Raw genomic sequence first — 27,418 nt, 5'->3', positions numbered from 1 at the left:
CTCACTTCTGCAAACAGGAGAATGAAGTCAATGCACATTTGTTCTTTAAATTAAGCTGAAGCGGGACTCTAAGAGCCTCAAATGTCACCTGCTTCAGTTAGGTCTCTTCTACTCATAAAATATAATTCCCAGAAACATTCATGTCCACACACGCTGCTGCTGCAATGTAACTAAGAAACTATTAGCACTTTGGAGCCTTCAATTTAGGAGCATTAGTGTGTGACAATTAGATACATTAAATTCTGTTAGGCCAACAAAACTTATGATTTAACTAACAGAACAATACCAATAATTTATATGTAATTTTTCTATCAGTGATTAATCCACTAGACTTCATGCCTATATCATGATACTTGTGGGTTTCACTTTTCAGAAAAACCCCATTACAGATATGCAGGCAAGTGCCAAGTTACACCACTACCTATAATTTCATTCTCCTTGCTGCCAAGCTGAGCCTGGGTCTTTTACTATGCGTACAAATGCTAATTACAGCTCAACACTAATGCTAATCCTGACACCTGCTAATTAAAAGATCACATCTTCTGCAGTGTCAGCAGTGCTATTCAAATGAAAACATTAATCAGTTTAAAATTAAAAAAAAAAATCAATCAACAAAGCAGGAATTTTAGTCCTTGGTTCAATTAATATCAAAGTGCAAACTGGGAGTACTCTAGAGCAAGCGTCAGTACATTCTTCGAGAATATCTAATGTTCAGTAAAAAGGGAAATTTTCAGCACTGTGTGATTTCTCTTTTCTCAGTAACTGTCCACTTTCTCTCTTACACCTTATTTAATCTTCCCTTCTCTATAATCACAGCACCTCTGAAACTCAAGACCAGCACTTACCAACATCTCATACTTAAACCAAGGCAAGCACAATTATCTATGCGTGTACATTCAAATACCTAAGAAGACCCACTCAAGTTTCATGGAACCACTCTCTTCTACAGCTAACACCTGGACCAACAGGATCAGGGCTGTCATGGACAACTACAACCCATCAACATGCTTTACAACCTCTTGGAGAGGACAGTTCAGATTTGCTTCCCATTTCAACACACACAGTAGTCAGGGGGAAAGGTTAAAAAGCAGGATGCATCCATCCCATGAAATAAATATTGAGATCACAAAACCCCACCAACCAGTCTATACATGGACCTAACACACAGGGTTCCTTGATTTACCCATTCCTACCTCAATATCTTTTGCTTCCCACTTTGTCCCCAGTTCTTCCTTTCCCTAGGAGGGATTTCCCACTGTCCAGCACTTCTGTCTATTCACCCTGCAAGAGCCTTCCTGCATGGCAGCTCCACTCTCTCCATGAATGGAGCTGCTACTTCCCAGCTCCTTCTTGCTGCTTGCTTCTTCAATTAGTTTCTTTAGTGCTTAGAAACCATGGTACAGGTGCTCCACAGATAAAGTAGCTCTGAATAGACAACAAGCCTCTTGAATTTCAGAGTCTTCTCCACCTCTTTCTGGAAGGCACATGCTGCACAAGGAGGTGTTTGTTTGTTCTGAAGCTTTGCCTATCTCCCTGATTATTTTTGGCCACCATATATTAGTATCTTCAGTTAGGTTTTCAATGGTTCCTGTTAGATTTTGTATAGGGATTCTGTGAGCTGTTGTTCCATTCTGGAGAAACACATTTGCATTTCTGGATGAAGGAGGAGATGGAGCCGTTGAAGTACCTCTGTCTTTACCCAGCCTTTGCTCCAGAGATGTTGTGAAGATGGGTCAGTTCCAAAAGCACCAAACTCAGACACTGCTGTGAGAAAGCTAACTCTGAAGAAGGCCAAGTGCCACCACAACACATCTAGAGAGTCAGCATATGCCCTGTACATTGCATTTTTTTGACTCTTTCTGGTCAGAGATAGGATTATGGGGTTATCAGAGAATCAGGTAGACTACTCCATTGTCCAAGAAAATGAGAAGAAAATGGTAGTAACTGGAGATTTTGAACAGATGAAGAGAAGGTGCAGCCCAATGGCATTCCAACAGCAACAGTCTCCTATGGAGCAACCTTGTAAAATTCATGTTTACAAAGTACCAGAAGGATGCCTATTGGTAAATAGGAACAGGCATGAGAAGTCACCTCAAAAAAAAAATTACCTTGTCTTAGTGGGGCAATACTCCTGCAACCCTCCAAAAGAAAGAAACAATTCCAGTAAAAGGAAAAGCCTATGAGCAGCTTCCAAGGCATCATTGGGAAAGTAGCAAAATAAGGTTTTTCCCTCATTTAACACGCTACTGTTCAAAAGTTGTTTAAAATAGTCTGCACTTATTTTGCTGTAGCTCAATAGGAAAAAAAAAGAGCTCCTTGAATTTGTTATACCAGTTAACATTTTTGTTTACAAGGAAACTACAAATCGAGTTTATTGCCTTTTTAACAATGTTAATACGAAAATGCTCCTTTGATGCAAGATGCCAAGGTTTCTTTCTGTTCACCTTCTCAGCTACATCCTCTGCAATTGCCATCTTATCTACACTTCAAAATTTCCACTCTGGTAAAGTCTTACACTGTAATATATCTCTGGCTAATAATACACTGCAGCCAGTTATAAATTAATCATGTTGATAAAAGGTCTAACAAAGTTACCAGCATCATCCTATAACACCCAAGCAATATTGCCAAGTCTTATTTGAATAGAATAGGCAATTCAATCAAGAACAAGATGTGACAGAGACTTCTGACTGCAAAAGAATCTTAAATCATTAATGAAACTAAGAATTTAATGTATGCAAATTAAATTATATATGCATATTTCAATGGGCTAAAAGTTTATGTGCATACTTTACTTGGGAATCTGCCTTGTGATAAGATTAGAAAGAAATGGTGACAATTCAGATTTTTTATTGCTTTGGACTGTAAAGTGTTCATATAATTTATGTTCACCTAAAAAGGTACAAAATCCCATCAGTTAAAGGCAGGCTTCAGATAGCATAAATAGACTGTAGCCCCACTGAACGTGCTATAAGCACCATCTCAATACATCATTTGAGGATCAGGTCTCAGTAGTCTCCACTTGTTTAAAAAAAAAAAATAAAAAAAATCTGAGGTCATGAAAAACTGGGCACCAGCTTTCACAGAGTGCAAAGAAAATAATTTGAGACCTCTCCTCCTCTGGTAATCAAATTCAACAGGAGGTTCAAAAGTTACCAGAGCATGGCACAGGGCACACTGACCTGTACAACCATTAAATAAGCTTTCTCTCCTGGCAAATCACTTTTTAAAGGTAGGAAGGGAATAGGTGATAAAATATTAATTTTATTGATTGTGCTCTAAGAAAAGTGTTAGAATTCGATTGCAGAGGATATGACATTTTGTGGCTACTAAACATCTCTTGAAAATTATGTTGACGTTTTTCCCCTTTTCAGCAAAGCAGGCTAAAAAAACGTTCCCCCAATCAAATGCCAATTTTTTTGACTTCTGAAATCTAACACTATTTCCTGCTATATAAGCCATTCACTGGGAAGACATGAAAATCCAAGCAGTCAATGAGCCATTTAGGAAACTTTTTTTGCCCCCAGCACAGACAATTATATTGATAAAAATACACACTTACATTGCCACAGTGAAAGCATCTACTGAAGCTCAAGGCAGTAAATGAGAAATAAGATGTTGTTTTCCAGTTTGAGGTAGAATTTACTAATACCTACTTCTTTTTTTTTTTTCCTTTTTTTTTCCTTTTTTTTTCCCAACAGATTAACAGCACTCCCACTGAAGAAATCACAAAGGTGAAGTCCCAAGGCAGATGTATCCAATGTGCAGCACCACTTCCAGCTAATGCAGAAATGGTACCCATGGAGCCAAAACTCACCAACTGCACCAGCTGTGATGCACTAGTGACTTCTGCCAAGACGCTGAGCCCTCCCCATTTGAGGTGAAAATCTGTTTTAGGCTCAGACCCAGGAAAGACCATGCTTAACTGAAAGGGAGGATTTAAGCCCTATTACAGCATCTGTATAAACGCTTTGTTGAATTAAGACTCTGCCCATTTACACCTCTTCCTGTTATCATTTTTCCCTGGGCTATCGCTAAATCACATAGGATCTAATGACCTAATTAAAACATTTCTTAACACTCACAGCACTTTTCATGCCAGCTTTCAACAGAACTAATGGCAAAAGAAGGTTAATAACTGGTAATTATCATACCCCTTTTAAGATTTTGATTCTAAAAAAATGAGTGAAAATATGAAAAACAAATTACTGCAAGAAAAGAGCAAGCATTCCTGAATAGGGTTAAACACTATTCACAAGAATAGTAGTTTTGGCTATAAAGGGCAAATATTAAAAACACTCAAGGTATTCTAGCAGTATGAATATTAGAGACTGCACATTCTCAGAATTTCAGTTTTAAATAAAAGCACTGTAGGAAAACGTATTAAAATACTACTGTACTGACCTATAGATCAATCTATAAATCAAACTGATGTCTTGCCAAGATGCAACTATTGAAGTGCATCCTCTAACTTTTCATTGCTCCGTAAAGAAGCTTTCCTTTCATATATGTATACCAACCAATCCCTATAATCCGTTTTTACTAACAGAGCTTCAAAATGTCTTAAAACAAAAATAAACAAACAAACCCCACTCTTTAAAGAAACAATAATAAAAAACCCCACCTAACACTACAACACTACAGAAGTCTGAGCAGCTCCATGAACAGTTTATATTATAAACAGCTGCTTTAAAACCAGAGGGAACACAAGCCTACATTAAAATAATATTTAAGGTTTTCATAAGAAGAGACTGGCAGATTTGCAGAAATACAGAATGATATTCAGAAAGGACTCTGAGCTTGGACTTGTCTATTCAAGTGTGTCCTTCAGGAGAAAGGCTGGTGGTAATGTAACGCCTCAATGTCATTCAGGCTCAATTGGTTCTTTCTTACAGAGGCAGATGCTAAGTTGTACTGACCAGAGTCCCTAGTGTATGACAAGCTTCAACCACAAATCTAGTTTTCTCCAGTAAAAGGAAATTTGTTCAGATTACAAATTTGTAAATATCAGAAAAATCACTGAAAATAAGATTCAACTAAGACACCATTAAATATCATGTTTAAATCCCCTGAACTCTGACACTGTCGGCAAGTGTTGCCTGTGAGAGGCACAGAGACAGATTTTTGAACTCACTCTTAAAAGCTTTACAGAGTTATAGCCTTAAAACAGCTCAAAGATTTTTTAAATGCAAATTAATTTTATTCAAAATAAACGCACATGTCTCCAGGACCTCAAGAAATTTTCAGGACGACATCTGAGCAAAAGCACTTTGCTTGGCCACTGTAGTTAGGGTATAATGCTGACCTGAAAGTAAGTAAAGATGTTTGATGCACTCACAAATCCCCAGCAACTGGAGCAAATCAAGAGGACTGTGCTATAAACAGACACAAACACATCGTAAAAGAACCATAATGAAACACCTGCATAGTTTCAGAAGACTACAGAAGGCATGAATATGCTTCATAATCAATGACTTGAAATAAAGGGATCAAGATCAAGGGCTAACAAGTAACCCTCAATAGAACATTCTCAAACCCCTGAATCAGAATTGTTCATCTCCAGCAAAGGCAGCTAAAACTTTCAAGTAATATTATCCCTTTTTTTGAGGTAACGAGTCTTACAAAATTCTTCATTGGGTATAACACGCTTCCTCTGTCCAATTATTAGGTCTGATAATTATTACCATAAAGCACAAATAATTTTTAAGCCACACTAAAGTAGACACTAAACAACATCTGCTTTGTTTTCATTGTTTATTTAAAACTTATTTGTTTAAATGTTCCTTAATCATTAGCTGTTATTCTGTATTTAAACACTTTGATCATCTCTACTCTTATTTAGAGAAAGGAACATATGCCATTTTACATCAATACTAAAGAACAAAGAAATCTTCCTTTAGTCCTCTAATGAGGGCAAAATCATCCAATGGCATAACAGATATTACACCAGCTGTTAAAAAAAAACTAAAAAAAACCACCTCAGCTACCAGTGTGGGACTGCTACTGAAAATCCCTATCACCAACCAATTCAAAAGTCATGGCTGTTCAAGGATTCTGTCACTTGCTTAAAAAAATTAAAATCAACAGTGTGGAGAAGAAATCAGGAAAAGGGTGAGTGAATTTAATGCTATGTATCTGCAATATTGATGGATCTGGGCATGTGCTATGCATATATAGCTCTACTTCCAAGAGGTAAGATGCAGTTCACTCTCGTGTCTTTCTTTCTCCAAAGTTCTGTACAAATTGTAAAAGATATTTGCACAATGCTGAGGTTTGATTCTTAGTTTTACTGGAATATATTAGAAACAGCTTGAAGAAAGAGAACAGAATGCACTTTGCTTAGCAAGGTACCATACATAGGTTGGAAGAGACCATTAAGATCAAGTCCAACCATCCACTCAGCACTGCCACCGTAACCCCTAAAGCACTAAAGGACATCACCCAGCACCAGATCCAGACACCTCTTAAACACCTCCAGAGATGGTGAATCCACCACCTCCCTGGGCAACCTATCCCAATGCCAGATCACCCCAGTGAAAAATTTGTTTCCAATATTCCATCTGAATCTCCACTGTCTCAGCTTAAGGCCATTCCCTCTGGTTGTCTCACAGCAGGTACAGCAGAAGAGAATGGCCCCCACCTCACTACAACCTTTTTAGGTAGTTGTAGAGAGTGAAGAGTCCACTCATCCAAGCCACAAACAGCCATTTTTTCTAGGAGGATGCTGTGGGAGACGGTGTCAAACACTTTACTGAAGTCCAGATAGAGCACATGTACAGCCTTCCCCTCATCCACCAAACAGGTCACCTTGTCACAGAAGGAGATGAGGCTGGTCAAACAGGACCTGCATTGCACAAATCCATGTTGTCTGGGCTCGATCTCCTGCTTGTCTTCTAATGACACTCAGGATGCTCTCTTCTATAACCTTGCCCCAAACAGAGATATGGCTGTCAGGCCTGTACTTCCCTGCATCATCATTCTGATTCTTCTTGTAGATAGGCACTACATTTACTAATTTCCAGTAAGTTGGAACTTCTCCAGTTAACCGGGACTGCTGGTAGATCACTGAAAGTGGTTTGGAAAGTTCTTTTGCCAGTTCCCTGAATACTCAGGGGTGGATCCCACCAGGGCCCATAGACATGTACATGTCTAATTGGCACAGCAGGTCACTAACCATCTCTTCCTGGAGTATGGGGGCTTTACTCATCTCCCCATTATCAACTTCCAGCTCAGGGAGTTGAGTATCCTGAGGACAACTGGCCTCGATATCGAAGACTGGAGCAAAGAAGGCATTAAGCACATATGCATGTGTATATATGCTCACATTCCTACTCACATATACTCATGTAATATATATATGCAGTGTTCAGTGTCCCCTAGAGCAAGAGACTTAGACAACACATTGGGGACTGACCTTCAGAGCACCTATGGTTGGAAACAGAAAGGTTGGGAGAGCCTCCAACACCCCAGAGGAAACCTCGTACACATTTTGAGCAGCTCTGCTCTATCCCGCCGCTTGTGCTACTATCATGCAGCTACACAAAAATCAGCTGTAAACCACACAGGAAACTGATCCCAGGTGAAAACAGTCTAGCAAGAGCTACAAACCCAATACAGACTTTAAAATTAGAGCTTCATTTCCCAGCTTGGTTCCCCATGCAGCCACAGAAACAGATGGCAAAATGAAGAGGGTTGATTTGGGGATGGAAGGTAAGCAGTCAAAACTTGCACTGGAACATCTGTCCAAACTGCAGTTCTCAGGGACTCAAGAAAGGAGGTAGAAAAAAAAAAACAAACTTTTTTTTTTGGAGTTTTGAAGAGACTACTAGGATCTACGCATACATACTGATAGGACATAGCTTTGTTTGATAAACCATTAATTTGTCTGGAACCAGGAGCTTAGGGCTGCAATCTTCCCCTAGCTGGCTCAGCATTCCAGTGCACCTACTCAAGGAGTGCCTCCTCACCTGAGTCAAGGCAGACACATCTCCCAGCATCTGCCTTTTCAGCATCTTTGCAACTTTAATGTTTCAGTCCTTGAAAGAAAAAGGGAGAGCAGAAGCGAAATTGCTCAGGTTTGCAGATCACTCCATGTTCTTGAGGAAAAAATGACACGGAGGTACAGAAGTCTATGATGGGGGTCCCACTCAGAACACAGAACTACACGAAATCGCTCATACGCCACCATGCTTGCATTTCTTTTTGTGATATTTAAGGTACATCTTACACCAACAGAAGTGAGAGCTCCTCCAGGGCACAAGCTCTGTGAAGATCAGAGGCAATTTCCATTCTTCCCCATGCACTTCCTGATAGATCGGCTTTGCTGTGCCATGTACCAGCTTATCATGCAGATTCACATTTAAATTGGAAATGCATTACAAGCCAAGGAGAGTAATTTCCTGGGGTGGGATTCAGCTCCTCCATCTTAAGGTATCTGCAATGTAAATGTCTCTATCTGAGTTTGGCACCTTAGGCTTCCTTTACAGTCAGTGAAGAGAAATAAACTTTTTAGGGTGCAATTCATCTGATATATTTTAAAGGTCTTAACATGAGAAGGAAAGGAATCATGCCTCAAAAGTGCCTGCCTCTTTCCATTAGACAGAAAGCCAGTTCAAATTATTAGCTTGCACACAGATATCTCTGTTCAACCAGATAAACAGAACCTACCTTATCCTTCTTTAAAAAGCAAACCAAAAAGAAAATAAAACCCAACAAAACCAAACAGAAAAACCCACCCAAAAAAACCCCCCACAAAATCAAAACAAAAGACCACAAAAGCCACACACACTAATTCCCCAGCAAAAGCGAGGTGCAGAATAAAAGAATAAAATTATAAAAATACCAATTAGCTAAACAAACAGGCCAGAACAATGCCTGTTTCCTGTGCACCACACTTCAGCATTGCAATAAAAGCTTGCTAATGAGCCTGTTAACTGCACCAGGCTTATTCACCAGCAGCCTACAGCAGAGACCAGCCAACAGACCATCCAACACATCCCGGTGGATGCCCCCCAGATGCAGCAGCATCTCTCTCTGTGCAGTTCAACCCAACTCAGTGACTGAGCAGATACCAGGAAAGCATGCAGGCTACTAACTGGGATGCTTTTCTAGATACTCAACTGGCTTGAATAATTTTGTTTAGTTATTTCAGGAAGAAGAGAAAAAGGTAAAGTCACAAGAACGCCATACTCATCAAAAAGTAGCCAGCAGAAGCTCAAGCAATTTGGAGCCAAGGTTAGTTGTAAGGAAAAGCTAAGCATTTGTCAGGATAAAAATATACACAAGTAGGATCCAAGCATCAACCACTATTTCTGCATAAAGTAATAAATTTTTAAAAAAAGTTTTGTATCTTTGTTTCTTTCATATCCGAGGTATTACAGGCATTATTTCTGGAACACCAATTTCTAAGGTATCTCCAAAATTCACAGGCTTTGGTACATAATGATTTTGGTGAAGTCACTGTACACATGCAACTTTCCACTGGAATGTTCAAACATCATTTTCAATCAGTGACATACTTAGAACTATCTAAAGAGAAAAGACACGAAATTATAAAGGTCAGCACTGGGACTGAAGGAAGTTCTACAGATGAATCATGGGGCACAAGGGGATTACACTGTGCCACACGTACAAGTGAAGTCAATACTTCTGCTGCTTGTATCTGCAAGCAATGGTCCTGTTAATCATAACATTATAACATATATAATACATAAGAAGTACATAATAACCTGTAAGTTATTAGGTATAGGTAAAATAAAGTGATAAGAAACTGCCCTTTTTAAAGAAACTTCAATTTCCCACATATTTTAGCAATATTATGAGTCACCACTAAATCACTTCTCAAACATGTCTCCAAATTGAACGAAGCAGATATTTGCAAGCCTCTTCAAGTAGATTCACCCTTTACTTTTCTAGGCAACCTCTTATATGACTAATGTGCAGGAAAATTCAACTCCACAACATTCAGCTCTCAATTAGAGGCTATTTTTAATTAGCTACAAACACTATATCCAAAGGGTGTATCAGCAGCAACTGGCCTGAATCAACACACAGCTTTTGAGGAAAACAAACAAAGCAAGCCCACACAAGAAAACCTCTGCTGGCCTTCATCCAAGCAAGTAAACTAAGGGATATTTCCATTTTACTTCGAAGATTTCAGAGGATCGGTCAAAGCCAAATTAATTAGGGAAAGACAGCTTCTTCTCAGCCTAAAAATGGAAACAGACTCTTTACTATACACTTACCTGACAAGTAGTACGGAGACAACAAAATCATATTAATATGAAAAAGTAGGAAATACATTTTTAACTGGTCTGATACCCTAAAGAGTAAATAAGATGAGAACAGATCAGCACAGTGGTGAGAAAACTCAGAAGGGAAGGAGAAAACAGTAAGTCCCTTATAATCTCTCACTGCATCCAGAAAATGGAGGCAACCACAAGGCTATCTGCTCATTCTCCTCCATCAGCACATGCCAGTATCGTTTTTGCCAAGATGTAACACCAGCACCTAGAGCTGAACACCACAGTGTAAACATTGCAAGGAAACATCAGGGTTTCACGTGATTTATATATGCCTCCCAGCAGGTCTTCCCAGATGATGAAGTGCCCTGCCAGCTGCTGAAAGCTCAATACCAAGACCACAGATCTGCATTAAACAAAGCATTGCTCCTGCTGTTAGTTTGTCCCACCCTGTTGATGAACGATGTCCTCTTGATTAATTTAAATAATTGCTCCATGTTAAAATAGCATCAGTGATACACATTGATCATCTTTACATACCCTGGATGTCTGACGTAATGAGTCTGGAAATGGAAGTGAAGAAACTGCAAAGAAAACAGAGCAGACATCCAGCTGGGAAAAGGCTGGAGTAGCCAGGAATCAGCCCCTGCTCTGCTGGAAGGGAAGACACTTGTCAGGGCACAAAAGGGTCCTCGTTTCTCTCTCAATCAACAGAAAATTAGCAAGGAGGCTGTAAAGTTAACATAATTACACAATGACCTTTGAACCTTATTACTGCATACATACACACAGGTTTAACTCATTGGCTGTCATTAGTCCCTTACTCCCTAACACAAAGTAGGTGTGTTAGGCAAAATTAAGCGAAAAAATTCAACTGGAGTAGAAAGCAAGAAATGTTGCCAACCGGAATAATTAGAATGCACTGCAACACCTTGTGCTGCCTCCAGCATGGGCAATATCCCCTTCCCTAGGTTTTGTGTAATGCTTGGCCAGGTAGGTTCCCTTGAGCCCTTGGGTGATGCTGTAAGGAGGAACTTTCTTTTCCTTGTGGCATTTTCCATAGCATTAGTTTTTGTTACTTAGAATGCTGGCACATCTGGGACCTTCAGCAAGAAATGCAGCCTCAAAGTTCACGCAAGTGTACGAAGTCCTCAAAATCTGCACAGATGAATTCCAGACAAGGAAACGGGATCATAAAATACCTCCTGGTACAGGAGCAGCGCTGCTCCCGTGCACCTTTGCCAAGGGCCACTACATCTCCCAGGATGGAAAATATCAGTGGTGCTTTCACAGTGTGCACCAACTGAACCAGCACACCCAGCATGAGTGGCAAGTAATTTTTTTTATTTAAAAAAATTAGGTTAGCTTTAGGAGTAACAGAATGCTAGTAAAAAATGCTACCTCCTTTTTTAAACAGCCACCCTAGAAATTTTTCCATGATGGATTTTTATTCTCATTTTTGAGCCTCACTGAAAGTTCAAAATTAGGTGAAATGCTATAGCTTGGCAGCATTTACATAAAAAAAAAAAGGTACAAAATTATTATAACAAGTAACTATGGAGTTACTCAGAGCAAGTTACTTCTTCAGAAGAGCAAATGCCAAGTAGACTTTAGTCCAGTGAATTTTCCATCTTCCTTTTCCTGACTGACTTCTAGTTTAAGCAGATCATAATGGGATCATTACTTCTTCTAGCAGGCTATGCTTTCATACGCAAATTTCATCTCCATAGAGAACCATTTTTAAATGTTTGGGTTTTTTAAGGCTGGATTATAACCTAGCTTCCATGTAGGTACCCAGATGAGACAAGGCCTGTCTGAGCACCTCACAGAGCTCATGTCAGAGCCAAGAACACCTGTCATCCTGTGCAACCAGCAAAATGGTTATAAACCCAGCTCTCCACACCCTTACCCTTCCTCTCTGCCCACCACCCATCCCAAGGGAATGATTTCATGGCAGGCAGTTTCACTGTCCTCAGCATGAACCAGCCCTGGGGACACCATCTAGGATGCTCAAGAGGATTGTGTTTGCAGGTCTTTGACCCATGGCTCTGGGCTTGCTGTCTCTTCTACAAAAACAACTCATATCCAGCTGCAGATCTATGGAAGAGTCCCTTGAATGATGGTAATGATGGAAAGTATTCCTCAAATCACCTTGCAAGCAGAAATTATCCCTCAAACTCAATCAAGCATCATGGCAAAATATGCAGGGCTCAGAGACACATGAATTCCTGTACTTTATACCCAGCCTCACAGATGTGCATATGGTATCTGGTGGGATTAGCTGTGCGCTAGGGTAGAAAAATATACCCATACTTAAAAGTTATCAAAAGGTCCTGAGAGCCGTCCAGCTTTTAAGAAAAACAATCACGTTTTAACCAAAGAGCAAGGAAGGTGAGCAGCTGGAGCATCAAACACTGGAGGACTACTTAGCTGGCACCTCAGGATATCATTAAGGCATGGAGCTCACAATGTCTCCCAGCTCCTGTAAGGAGTGGTTTTGGTTTTACCTCTAGAAGGAGAAATCACTTAATCACCATCTAACCTGATGTAAAGACAGCTGCTGTACAATGCAGGGAAGCAGTGGGGCAGATGGGGATTGATCAAAACACAGTTTTACAGGAGAAGCACTCTGGGACTCTTTTCCTTCAAAAGTGAACTTTCTCGATAAAAAAGGCCCTTTTACAGGGGAGGACTAAGCCACTCAGAAAACTCACACATCTCACCCTAAAAGATCACCACAGTCCACTACTGAAAAAGAAAATTAAAAATTTCCAGGTACTCATGTTCCTTCTCAGTTTCATATTGGGAAAAGCAAGGTGTGTAATTGTGTGTCAACAGCTGAAATCCTATGCAGTTCATACGCTCCATGAAATTTTACCCCTGCACTGCATGGAAAACTATAATGAAGTTGACTGTTTTACTGGGAAACAGATATATACCAGTGCATGTCCGACTATGTTTCAAAACTGGAAGCCCCATTTAGGGTACTTTTTCCCTGATGAAGGGTCCCATGACAGCTGTGCCTAATAAGAAAGCACTGTGCTTTCAATCATCATGGTTTAACCCCAGTTGGCAACCAAGCCCCACATAGCCACTTGCTTGCTCCCCCCAACAGGACAGAGGAGAGAATCAATCAGAAGAGAGAAAGTGAGAAAACTCATGGGTTGAGATAAAGACAGTTTGATAGGTAAAGCAAAAGCTGTGCAGGCAAGCAAAGCAAAACAAGGAATTCATTCACCACTTCCCATGGGCAGGCAGGTGTTCAGTCATACCCAGGAAAGAAGGGCTCCATCACACATAATGGTTTCTTGGGAAGACAAAAAGCCATCACTCCGAACATCCCCCACTTCCTTCGTCTTCCCCCAGCTATAGAGCATGCTGAGCATGATGCCATATGGTCTGGAATATCCCTTGGGTCAGTTGGGGTCAGCTGTCCTGGCTGTGTCCCCTCCTAACTATTTGTGCACCCCCAGCCTCCTCACTGGAGGGGTGGGTGAGAGGCAGAAAATGCCTTGATGCTGAGCAAGCCCTGCTCAGCAGTGACTCAAATATCCCTGAATTACTGACCCTGGTTCCAGCACAAATCCCAAACACAGCACCATACCAGCTACTATGAAGAAAATTAACTCTACCCCAAGCAAAACCAGCACACCAAGGATAAAAACAAGGAAGATGAGAGTATTTACCTACATTTCACATTTTCTCATTGTTGGACACAACACAAGAGGTTTAATACCTCTGGTGAAGCCTCCCTTCCTTATTCATGGATTAGCCTCCTTCCCTTAGTCTCACTGTTTTGATGAACTATTATAAACCATAGGACTGCTTAAGGGCATCAGCACTGATCCCAAGAATCAACTACCATGATTTTGTGGTTTGTTGTTTGTGGATATTTGTTTGTGGGTTTGGGTGGTTTTTTTATACCTGCAAAATCTAAGCATCTTAAAAGCGCTAGCAAAAGCATAAGACTACTGATACAGAGCTAGATATATATATATGTGCATCACTTGATATGCCAAACCATATGCCAGCAGGGAGGTCCTGAAGCATGTAAAGCTTGATCCAAAAATAATTCTTGGCAGAACTGGGGCCTGATTCTGCAACATATGATAATTTCCCTACATATATATCCTATTCTCACACCTGTGCACTTGTGTTATCTTCTCCCCCAAACCCATCGTAACTCCCTACACCAAAAAAAAAAAAAAGCCCAAACCCCAAAACACGCTGCACAGCTGTCTCACTGTCACATCTATTATTCAAGAAAGGTCTCATTGAATAAATGTCTGTTCAGAGGCTCTAAACAAATTTCATTTCTGAACACCACTGTCTGCAGCCCAGCAGGCCATTTCACTAAGATAAGATCACACATTTAATCAAACGCTTCAAAAAAGAAATACACACCGAGTTTGCTTAATAACGCCAAATAATAAAAGTGCAGCGTTGGCAGCATACTAATTTTTAGTGCTCTTTCTTCTTTGAGGGTTGTCTCAATAGTCAAGGTCAACCGTACATGGGATTTCTTCTAATTAGGGCTTCTGGTAATGGTTAGACCTGCTTACACTCACCACTTAGCCATGGTTTTCTCTAAAATGAAGACATCTCTCTTTCATTTTAAATTAAATCATTGCAGCATCCCACCCAAGTGTGACACACAAAACTGCACAACACTGCTAATTCAATAGAGAACGTAAATGAAAGACAACAAAAACCACATCTTTGTGGTCAACAAGGAATCACTCCCACAAATGTCTATGGTATAAAAGGAAAAGCAATTTACAGGAAAAAAAAGCCAGAATGTGATTATCTGTTTGGTGTTTGATTACAGCTCCTACTGCAACCCAGCAGAGACCTATTTGAGTTAGAAATTAGAAGTGGACTTGGCACCCTTAGGTCAAAATACATTTTGCTATTTATTTTATTGTAGTAGTAAGAGGAACCAGCTCAAAGAAATACATTACATTACTACTACAGCAAAATACATCTATATTATTACAGACTAGACTTTCATGGTATTCTTCACTAACTTGTCTGTTACTCTGGCTATTAATATTTATTTATTTACTCATTTAAGTAATCAGCTTTACCACAATGACAACTGCTGAAATAGGCTTTGCTCCCGAATTACATGAACTTGGGAGAACCCTGGACCCTCACTGTGCTCAAGCCTGCAGCTTGAAAAGGGTCAAACAAAAGCTGGCATCCTCACCCTTACAGCCTGGCTCACGGGTTATGCTGCTCTGCCCTTCACTTGCATGGGATGAGGGAGCGATCAAGCATAAAGGCATCGGAGAAGACAACCCCCCATCTGCTGCTCCCAAATCTGAAGAAGACAAACAGCAAGGCAGCTCTCAGAGATATTCCCCATCATATCCCATTCTCCCATCCACAAACATCCCCACAGACACAGTGGAGGTCCAGATTCTCCCCTCAAATGGGGAAACTGCAAAGTAGTTTAGGTTGGCATAAACAACCACTTAAGTCTACTGGCAAACATCTTTCTACATCTTTCAAACATCTCGAGTTTTACCCAAGATCTCAGCCCCCCTGCAAACAGAGCTGCTCAGGTGGGAATATCCACATGCACTTTGTGATGTGAGCCTGTATTTCTCATCAAAACAAAGATACTTGCACAGGTATAATTCCGTTGTCACAGTGAAATGTTGTCTACCTTGACTTCAGCAAGGCTTTGGACATTCTCTCTCACAACATCCTCATAGGAAAGCTCAGGAAGTGTGCGCTGAACAAGTGGACAGTGAGATGGATTGAGAACTGGCTGACCAGCAGACCCCAGAGGGTTGGAATCAGTGGCCCAGGGTCCAGGTGGCGGCCTGTCACTAGTGGTGTCCCCCAAGGTACAATACTGAGCTCAGCATCATTTATCTTACCATCAATGACTTGGATGAAGGGGCAGATGCCTCCTCAGCAAGTTCACTGATGACACAAAGCTGGGGGGAGTGGCCGATACCCCAGAGGGCTGTGTAGCCCTTCAGAGGGACCTCGGAAGGTTGAAGAGATGGGCAGAGAAGAACTGTCTGAAATTCAACAAAGACAAATGCAAGGTCCTGCACCTGGGGAGGAATAACCCCACACACCTGTACAGGCTGGGGACTGACCTTCTGGAAAGAAGCTCTGTGGAGAAGGACCTGGGGGTCCTGGCAGACAACAAGCTGTCCATGAGCCAGCTGCGTGCCCTGGTAGGCAAGAAGGCCAATGGTATCCCGGGGTGTACTAGGAAGAGCACTGTCAGCAGGTTGAGTGAGGTGATCCTGCCCCTCTACTCAGCCCTGGTGAGGTCTCACTTGCAGTGCGTGTCCAGTTCTGGGGTCCTCAGGACAAGGGAGACATGGAGCTCCTCGAACGGGTCCAGCAGAGGGCTACAGAGATGATTAAGAGACTGGAGCATTTACAGAAAAAATTCTTTACTGTGAGGGTGGTGAGGCACTGTAACAGGTTGCCCAGAGAAGGTGTGGATGCCCAGGCAGTGAGTGTTCAAGGCCAGCTTGGGTGGGGAACTGAGCAACCTGGTCTGGTGGGAGGTGTCCCTGCCCATAGTAGAAGGGTTGGAACTAGATTATCTTTAAAGTCCCTTCCAACCGAAATTATTCCATGATTCCATGATTCTATTTCTCTTACTGAGATACAATAGGTTGAGTTCAGCCTTGAAAAGAGACAACTGAGAAGCACCTCATCAATGTATATGATTACCTGAAGGGAGGCTGTCAAGAGGATGGAGCCAGGCTCTTCTTGGTAGTGCCAAGTAAAAGGACAAGAGGCAACGGGTAGAAACTGGTGCACAGGAAGTTCCATCTGAACATGAGGAAGAATTTCTTTACTGTGCAGGTGACTGAGCATTGGAACAAATTGCCCAGAGAGATTGTGGAGTCTCCCTCATGGGAGATATTCAAGAACTGTCTGGATGCAACCCTGTGCAATGTGCTCCAGGATGACGCTGCTTGACCATATGACCCACTGTGGTCCCTTCCAACCTCTACAATTTCCCTTTGGGAAATTGGAGATGTTGTAGAGAAAAGGGCTTCCCACTCCTGCAACCAAAATGCCTCGCACCAGCTTTAGAAAGACTCATTGCAAATTGGTGACCTACTTAAGGAGATCTATAAAGTGTATTACAATTGTAGTTGTGGATCCCTTGTCAAAAAGTCACAAGTTATCACTCTATGCAGTGCAATTGCTATATTTCAAATACCTATCAAGATGAATTTTACACATGATATGTATCATTTTGGAGTCGTACTAAATAAAGCAGTGATTATAACATTACTGTCCTTTAAAACAAAATTTAAAAAGAGGGGGGAAAAAGACACACAGCCATTCCACACACCTGCATCCATTAAAGATAATCCAAAATGACGTTTTCTTGCAGAAGTCTGTGCTGTGGGAATTGCAAGTGCAGTAGTTACATCATAATTTCCCTCAGAAGGAAGTGCAATATATACACCAAACTTCCAAACTATTAAAGCCTCTGATTGCAATATCCAAAATCCAAAGGAATGACATTTTAGATTACACACACAGTTCCAACAAGGTCAAGCTGAAGCACAATGTCCAACATACAAATCTGCGGTGTGCTGGAAACAAGAACGGCTGTTCTCTGGATACTCTGGATAAGCCATCTACTACAGGATTATAAACCAGTTTTGTGCACCTCTAGATAGCCTTAACATAAAAAAAATCATTCAGGATTCAATCCCAAAGTGTTTTGTTACTGTGGGGAAAAAAAGGAGGAGGGGAAAAAAAAAACCAAACCAAAAATGCAAAAGAACACACAAATAAAACCGGCAAATAAGAATTCATATTACATGACAGATATATGGGTAAGAAAACTGCAGCATACATCTTGCTGAAACAAAAACACTCGAACAACGAAAACCTGCCCCCTTTGAAGTGAGTGGTGGGAATTTGCACCATTTCAAAATCACAGTGTTTCAGTCAGTAACACACGCAACGGCAGTGTGAAAGAAAAGAGGTTAACATGATCCCTGAAATTCTCCTCAACTGTCTCCATCAGTGAAGCCTATTCAAAGAGACAGCTACAATGGGTGCTTTTTTTTTCTGTTCCCCAGCAGTCTTTGGATCAGGACAAAGTCAAAATAAATTAAATTAAATTTAAATAAAACAAAAAAAATTTTTTTTAAAGGGGAAAAAGGAGGGGGAAAAAAGAAAGAGAAAAAAAAATAGAGAGCTATTGAAAATCTCCTTACAGGGTCAGCTGTCACTGGAATGCATTTGAGTATTCAGGGTACCCACCCATGCAGAACATCAAAAACTGGGCTTGGGTCCCTCCCCTATTCTCACGGGCTTAAAGCCACGGCTTGGTTTGCAACAGGGCGCTAATAGCAAGGCAGGGCAGTGCCTCTGCAGGGCTTGTAAACATCGAGACCCACCGATCAAACAGGGGCGCTGCTTCTGCTTAAGGATTCACTTATGTCCTGGTGTCCTCCAACACAACACATCGGGTTCCTTAAAAAAAACAGTCAACAGCTCAGCTGCTCCCAGAGCTGGGCTCCTTTGAGCTAAATTCCCCATCTAACCTAGATCTGCCCAAAGTTAGGTAGCATACATAGCTAACATGCCCCCAACTCATTGCTTGAAGGAAAATGTTGACATTCCCAAGAAAGCTGCAAACAGCACTTCTGCAACACAATGATACTTCTCTTCTTTGCTCTGAGGGCAATGAAAAAAATCTCATTACGGCAGGCTTGGGATCAGCAACTTCAGAATGGGAACAGGCTGCTACAACAAATAAGCAAGGACCAGCACTGACTCTGATAAAACATGTGGTTGCTCAGCACATCTGAAAATGTGGTTGTTTTAGTTTGGTATTGGACTACTAGCCAAGCAACTCAGTTAAAATTTTAAAACTGCAAGCCCATGCACAAGTATTTAGTTATTGTCCATCACTGCACCTACCAAAAAACAATCAGAAAATAAATAGGGAAAGTTTTTCCAGGAACAAAATTTAAAAAAAAAAATCCCTCTATGCATTTCACAAACAAAACCTACGTATGCACACACATACAAACAGCTGCAGGTACATATGTCTACAGGTACAATCTGAGAATTGCATCTATACCCAAAATTCTTTTTCACTTCCTTGAGTTTGACAAAAAAATCAGAACAGTGTCTGTTCCTCAAATCATGTTATTTATGTGTCTATTTACGTGTCTGCATATAATAAATGGATGTGCTAAGACTGCTTTACTCAGGATGTTCCTATTCCACAAAATTTAAACAGCGTCTATTCTTGCAGTGTCCTCACCTCTGGAATTAGCTTATTGGTTCCTGTGGAGTGGGAAAGGGACTTACTGTAAAACTCACATACGTGTGCAATGACTCTTACAAGCTACCTACTTGCTGTTGGTATAAAACAACTAAGAGTATTATCAAAAGGTGCCAGGTTTAGACTAGACCTCTTCCCAGAACAGCGCTGTGCAATGCTGGCACCTTTGTGCAGAACTTTACAGTAGGGCAATTCATGGTTAAATTTTAAGCATCACTTCTACAAAAGCCCAGGGAGTCCTCTTTCACTTCATTTTAACTTTGCATCGCTGTAAGAAAACATTCATGTTGGTCCTTTGTATTTATGACATTTTTTTTTAAGTTCTAGAAATACATGGCTCCATTCCGAAGTTCAAAATCAATGACTTTACCTGATATAAATCAATGCAACTGCAATCAAATCAGTAAAGCTCTTACAATTAATAGTAGCAAAGCTATAACACAACCTACTCAAAACACTGCGAATAATACTTCAAAGCTGTTCTCTGACAGGTACCCACTGCAATGAATTGGAGTTGTGCTACAGACCTCTGAATCATTAGGTCTGTAGCCACTGAAATCATTCCTATGTAATTACTCACATGTTGACAAACGTGTTTTAAAAAAATAATTTTAAAAAACCCTGGCAGTGTGAGGCCATACACTAATGGATGGTCTGTAAAAGTATATTGCTCTTAGGCATTTAAATGAAATCTATAGCTTCATATTGCTTAACTAGGACAGCTGCCAAACTCTTCTTTGCTTCCTTCAGAATGGTATCTATTTCATGACCCTTGAAACTGAAAGCTGTCAAGTCTCAAACAAAAGTGTCTTGATTTTAATTTTTTACTGTTTTCGGGAACACATTTTAGAAGTGTACACTTCTTTCAACTCTTCATCTTCAACAACTGCTTTGTTCAGCCTGAAATGCCACCTCTGGCAAAGACATTACAACACAATAAGTAGAAACTTGATGATGAAGACGGGGAATGTTTTTGAAAAGATACCACATCTGAGTTTCTGGAGCTTCTTTTGAGAAGATAACATATCTGAGATTCTTGAGCATCTTCCCCTCACAGGGAAGCCAAAAGTACTGCTCCACTGACTACACTGGGAACTCCATCACAGATGCAGTGATGGAGTGGGCCTTGAATGAGAGTGGGCCTGAAGAAGTAGAGATGAAAAGTTGAAAAAGAGAGGAAAAAAAGAAAAAAAAAAAGACAGAAAGACAAAGGCCATTTAAAAAACAGTGTAGTGCTTATGTCTCAGCCAGAGAAAAACACAGAGGTTTCAGGCAGGCTAAAAAAAATCCCACACTGAGCACTGCTTAGTAAGTAAAACAGTGGTCCATAACACAATTAAAACAAAGTTTTCATTACCTGAAAAGAGTAGCTACCTTGCTACAGATGCTTGGTGCAATGACTGATAAAAATATCTGCCTTACAGGTAAAACCAGAAGGCTCTCAGAAAAGAGTGCTGAAGAAAAAGCTGTAGTGTCAAGGTGTCCTTAGAGAAGTTGTCTCAAAAATGAACACTTAGTTTACAGCCAGGAGACACATGCATTTCAGACTGCACTGTAGACATTATCTAGTGAGGAACATAATACAAGCATTACACTGCAAACCTGGAGGCCAAAAACAGGCAATGAGATAACATCTTAGATAGAATCACATCACAGATTTGAGTAGGAGGTGGCTTCCTTGCCATTAAAGTAGCCAAGAATTAAAAGTAGATGCTTAAAAGCAAAGTTCTCCTTCTATTTCATCAGCCTGCTCTGGGAGCTTCCATGCCAGTAGGCACCAGAATGAAATCAGGGAGTGCTAGATCATCTCAGCACCTACAGAAACAAGGACATATTCACAAGCGTCTCAAGTAGGGATTAAAGAGCCTGATATTCAGTGCTGGTGAGGATCGTGACAAACATTTGGCAAGGCAGACATGACCCCAGGAGATGATGAAGTCAGAGGCCAGCATGTCAGACTGCCTTGCTGGGACAGGTATGTTCCTACAAATACATCAGAGCACAGTGAACTGGTGCAAATGACACAATTTCTAGCTCTCCATCCTACAGACAACTGAAAGCACTGGCTTCAGACATAGCAGGGACTCAAGTGTGTATGTATACTCTAAATTTGGCAACGTGGTGAACTTTTCATATTCACATCCCAGCAGGAAGGCATCTACCGGATGAGAAAAGGACCAGAAGGGAAGAACTGGGAGTCCAAATGAACTACAATAAACATCTCTCCAAAACATCAATGCTCACCAAGTGCATCCCACCCCAATAAGCAGTCCATCATCAAAAGAGGCAGGAAAAAGCATTTTTATTTTGCAGGGCTGTCCTGATGTCTCAGTACTGTCCCAAGTAGTACACCATTATTGTGATGTCTAGCTTTCAGATGATCACTGCTCTAAAAAAAATTAATTTTTGAGGTGTTCTTCCAAACCTCTTTTGACGTGCAAAAATGCTCTAAGGAGTACGAATTTTTATCAAAATCACTCCAATCACAGCATTGGATTGTTTCCGCAACCACCAAATAACATAATTACAACAGAAAAAAAAAAGTGAACTTATTTAAAGCATAGAAATCCTCGTGCCCGTCCTGTGTGTTTTAGCTTTTCCATGATCCATTCCTGCTCCCTGAATTCCATCACTTTCATCAATCATTAACCCATCCTTTATACTGTGTCACGCACTAAATAGCTTCCTAGTCAATCTACACCAGTCCCAACACTATTAGTATTAAAATCTGTAATAATAAATCATCCGTTCCTAGGACTTCTCCATTTACAAAGACTTCACTCTCCTGTGTGCATCTCATTTATTCGTATTGATGATGCATACACTCATGCTCTGAATGTGAAAACCCTGACAGCACCATCAGGCCCTCCAACTGAGTGTTGTCTAAAGCTAAAGGTCATGCATATTCCTCTTCAGTCCTGGCTTACCTCCCTCTAAATATTTATTTATTTATTTATTTATTTTTGTAACAGCCCTGCAACGCTGGGGAACACACAGACACCCAGCTCATCAGGCAGCCGGCTGGGTCTGTGTGCCTGCATCTTCACCTACAAACCTGCTTGCATTTCCCTCCCACCCAGCAAAGAGCACCAGCTTCATTTTTCGCAACAGCAGGCAGGGCAATTCGTTTTCTCTTTCAGGAGCAAAAGCAATTAATGCTTGGACAGGCAAGCCGAGCATCTCTGCCACATCAACCTCGACCGGGAGAGACGTGGTCCCCATAGCATCATCCCAACCTGTGGGATGCACGGCCGAGCAAACAAAGGAGGGGACAGACCGGCAGGTGCTCAGGCACGAATTTAAATTTCCTAGGCTGAGACATAAACTACTTCATCTCCAGAGGGCACCGAGAAACCAAACCCCTAGGTCCCACTGTTGTCACAAAAAACATCTGAGCGAGGACTGTAGCCTTAAACTTAATAAATACCATTAAAATCTCATTGCCCCATAAAGCAGGACTCGGCGTTTTCACTGTCATCAATCTACACTGCCATTTATCTTGCTCTGGAATAAATGTTAAATTAAACATACCCTCTCCTAACCACCCCTGGAAGAAAAGGGAAAATACATATTTATTTAATAATAGAATTTATACGGAACTCACAGGTCAAGACTAGCTTTATAAAAACTTCAGTCCTTCTGGAAATGAACATACCAGAGATTTGTATCGACTTTATTTTTTGCTAGCAGGTAACAAGACAACAGTCACTTTATAGTAAACCAAGCCTAAATAAGGAAAAAGTAATCTTACGGAGCAGGAACAGAAGCAGCCTCAACCATAACAAGGCTGACTGATTCCTGTTCCCTCAGAGCAGTTGTTTTACCTTTAAGTAAAAAATACAGCTTTTTTAGGGAAAAAAACACAGCTTTATGGTGGAGCCCTAACCTGAACTTTATCTCCCACCATCAGTATGGGTGCACAGATTTTCTCCCTTCCTGATCTGGTATTCTCAAGTGACGACTGCTGACTTTTTGACAGCAGCCCATTTTAACCTACAACACCTGGTTTACCCCCATAAAAAAACTCCATGAAAGAATTTTTCCTAATGAATACACAGTAGAAGCCTGTTCATATTGAGAACCCTTGGAAATGATGATAAATGAGCTCTACAAAGCACATGCTACTACTCAATACCAAGCAGGCAGCATTGGCTGTGCTCTTAAGAGACAGCATTCCACAATGAAAATGGAATTTATTTCTTTTTAACTCCAGGGAAGGTATTTTTTTTTGGTCACCTTTGAAAATTTTGATCCTACACTCTGGAATAATCAGGATTGTAATACAGAAAGCGATTGCAACCAGCAGGCTACCTATCTGCCTTGTATCAAGAAACAGATGGCATTTTCACCCTTTTTCTTGCATCTCAGTCTCCGTCTAAGCACCTGGCTGCCTGGAACCAGAACTGTGAGAGTGGAAATGGCAATAACTCCTAATGAGTGATCTAAACAGGAAAGTAAATACAATAGACACGGGTTGTTTTGGCTAAAGCAATAATGATCGCTACAGTTGACAAGCAGACAATACATTGCTTTTGGCCATAATACGAGTTGTTTTAACTACCGCAGAGAAGAATCTCATGCCTATCAGGAAAGGGAGAGAAAGAGAAGCTCCTTTCTTACCTCGCCATCCCTCAAGCAAAACTAAACATCTGCCTATCCACAGGGAAAGGGTGGGGGTAAAAAACCCAACTACATGTACTGAGGGGGTCAACGCTGCTGGGGGGAACAACTCTGGACACAAGGCTGCTGATGAAACTCATCCTTGAAGGCAATCCCCAAATACCCAGGGAACATCTCTGGGGCACTGTACCTACATCTTCATTAGCAATAATGGGCACCAGCTCGATGTAAGCTCCGCAGACTGGGAAACAGGAACGGGTTACTTTCTGGCTGATGGCAGGGAGCAACCATCAGCCTTATAACCGTATTTTCCAACTTATGCAGTCAAAAGATAATTGCAAGGAGAACACAAATAAATAATTAAGCGAGCAGATAAACAAAGCGTTAAAAAAAAAAAAGGCATTAAAAACGCGGTTTTCTTCCTCCAGCCATACATATCGGCCCTTGCTCAAAAATCCCTCTGGCGAACGCCAATCCTATACTGTTAGAGCCAGCAAACGCAACCTCGCAGGCAGGAGGTGGGAAGCCCTGCACATCCCTACCTACGCCGTCCGTTCCGCTCTCCGGCTGCACGGGAAGGCGAAGCTCGCGCCTACCTGTAACCCGGGGCCCCCGGCTGGATGCAGACCGCGACCCCACCACCTCATACCAACGAACAGGCGATCCCCCTAGCGCACACCCCCAGTTCGGCAACATCCCCCCACCCATGCCCCCTGTTATCCAGGAAAGCGACTGCTTCCCGAGGCACCCTTCAGCAATTAAAGAGCAACGTAGATCCGCGAAAGGGTGGGCATGAGGACGGGGTGGAGGGACATAATGAAACTCAGGAATTTCTCAGTGTAACACCAGCAAACCCACCGGTCCAACGCGGTGCCTTTCACAGAAAAACAGAAGAGAGAGTAGGAACAAAACCTACCGGGTCCCCTCCATCTCCTCACTGCCTTTGCCACCCTAGTCGTCCACGGCCAACCAGGCTAGAGCCTACAAGGCATTTCCCAACAAGATGCACACCCCTCCTCTCCACTATCGTCCCCCCCCGCACCATGCAGACCCAGAGAGATGCTCTCCCGTTACCTGAAGGATCCAGCCCCCCTGAAGGCAAACTACCGTTATTATGGAATAATTCAATCCAAGCGAGCGCTCAGGGCGGCCGGCACCCTTCAGCCCAATGCAACCGAGCAAGGGTGCAACTGAGGGCCAGGCAAGGGCTGGTGAGCATCCATCCGCTGGGTGGTTAGTTACCTTTATTCACCTCCGGCTCCTGAGATGCGAGTCCCCATCAGATCCTCAACAACCTGCAGCAGAGAGCTGCTGCCACAATCCAGCCATTAAAGCCAGGGGAGGGAGTAGGAAGCAGACCTGGCCACAGTACCAAAGCCCCCAGCCAGAAGGAAAAGGGGAGGACGAGAAGCACGGAACGTCCCTCAAGGAAGGAAAAATGTAAAAAAAAAAAAAAAAAAAAAAAGGAAGGAAAAAATAGAAGTAGAAGTCTCTCCTTTTCTGCCGTGTTCTTCTGCTACACAAGCTTCCTCCCGGAGGACAAGGGTGTGTGGGGATGGGAGAGGCGATCGCTTCCTCCTCTTCCCCGCCGTCGCCGACCCCTCTGGACGAAAGCCCCGCTCCGATTTACCTCCTCCAGGTGGGCAACTTCAGAGCAAGGTGATGTCTCCGGAGCCGGCACCACCGGCCAGGCGATTCGGATGCGGCAGAGTCATTGCCTGTGCTGCTGCTGCTGCTGCTGCTGCCGCCTCTGCTGCTGCTGCTGCTGGGGAAGAACAGCCGCTGCCGAAGAGACCACCAAAAAAAAAAAAATAAAAAAGGAGAGAAATCTTCCACCATCCCCCTTTCTCTCTCTCCCCTCCAGCACCAGCCGCTCTTCGCATCCGCTCCCCTGCCCGCGGCCCCTCGCTCCGCCGGGGCTGGGGGACACAAAGGCGCCCGCGCGGAGGGAGGCGGGTGGTCCTCAGCCCCCCGCGCTCCGCCGACACCCCGGATCCTTCCTCCTCCTCCTCCCGCTGCGGAGACCGCCAGCCCCGGCTCGGCGCGGGCGGGCGGGCGGGCGGAGGGGGCGGCTCCGCGGGCGCGGAGGGGGCGGCTGGGCGGGCGCGCCCCGCGCGGTGCTCAGCGGGCGCGGGGGGGCCCCATGGCCCGGCACGGCTGGGCACGGCTCGGCACAGCGCACACGGGGAGGGAGGGGGCTCCGGGACCCGCAGCACCCGTGTCCCCCGCAGGGCCGGGCCGGGAGCGGGGAACGGGGGCCCGAGGAGGAGGCGGCGGGCGGCGCGGCGCTGCTGCCCTGCCCGGCGGCGGCCGCACGGAGCCGGGCGGGCGGCGAGCCGAGGGGCGGGGGAGCGGCGAGGGCCCGGATCTGGGTTGCGCGGACGCGGGCTCCACCTAGCAGCCGGCCGGCACCGCGCCGCGCCCGCACTGCCCCGCAGCCACCCCGCGCCCCCGGCAAACCCCCCCATCCCCGGCACCACCTGCTCCGCAGCCCCCTCCCGAAAGGATCCCGCACCGCCCGATTGGCCGCTCTGCCCGCGGATCTCCTACCCAGGTGGCCAATCCCAGCCTGCCTGCCGAGCACGGAACCGCTCCACACTGGATCCCGTCCCTGCCGATTGGCCGCTTGGACTTTTGGTCCCCATCCGAGCAGCCAATTGCAGCCTGCCTTTGCGGCGCAGACCCATCACCTGCTTAGTTTACTCACCTCCCGACCGTCTGCTCTGCCTACTGCTCCCCTTCCAGAAAGCTAACTGCAGGTTGTATTTCCAGCACGGACCCATTCCCCACTAGATTTCTCACCTCACGATTGGCCCCTTTTTGCCCCCAGCCGAGCAGCTCATCAGAGCCTGCCTACTGGTTGCAGAGGCTCTCCCTGCTGCCCAGCACAGGGATGGGGTGCAGGGCAGCCCAGCATCAGCCTGGGGCCAGGGGGACACACTCCATCCGTGCCCTGGGACCTCTAGGAGGTGGGAAGCATGAACTCCTTCATCTCCAGAGAGCCAAGGACCTCCAAGAAAGAGGACAAGAACTCTGCCTCTGCTTTAACATTTGTTATCTTAAATACTTACAAGGAACCTCTGGAAATAATGGTGCTTGGCTAGAAGATGATAAAAACGTTTCTCATAAACCACATTGTTTGTTTGCTTTTAGTTTTTGAGAGAAGGACTTAAACAAATCAAACTCTTTTAACAACAAAACAATAAAAGAAAAAGGGAAGGGAAGGGAAGGGAAGGGAAGGGAAGGGAAGGGAAGG

The 27,418-nt window shown here is 43.1% G+C and overlaps 1 protein-coding gene across 23 annotated transcripts in view; it reads right to left on the bottom strand.

Annotated features, from left to right (window-relative positions):
• The window catches only part of ADGRL3 (adhesion G protein-coupled receptor L3), a 520,635-nt gene extending 494,448 nt beyond the window's left edge, over positions 1-26,187 (bottom strand). For 22 of the 23 annotated variants that reach the window (XM_017829314.1, XM_017829319.1, XM_017829296.1 and 19 more), the window contains exon 1: positions 25,405-26,187. The gene's annotated coding sequence lies outside the window, so the exon portion shown is untranslated. Of the gene's footprint in view, positions 1-25,236 lie in introns of all 23 variants that reach the window. The other variant, XM_017829297.1, reaches the window with a different exon arrangement.
• Between the last annotated feature and the right edge of the window lie 1,231 nt (positions 26,188-27,418).

Source organism: Lepidothrix coronata, unplaced genomic scaffold, assembly GCF_001604755.1.
Source record: "Lepidothrix coronata isolate B3197 unplaced genomic scaffold, Lepidothrix_coronata-1.0 Scaffold162, whole genome shotgun sequence".
In the NCBI taxonomy this organism is placed as follows: domain Eukaryota; kingdom Metazoa; phylum Chordata; class Aves; order Passeriformes; family Pipridae; genus Lepidothrix; species Lepidothrix coronata.
This window is presented reverse-complemented; position numbering and strand designations above follow the sequence as displayed.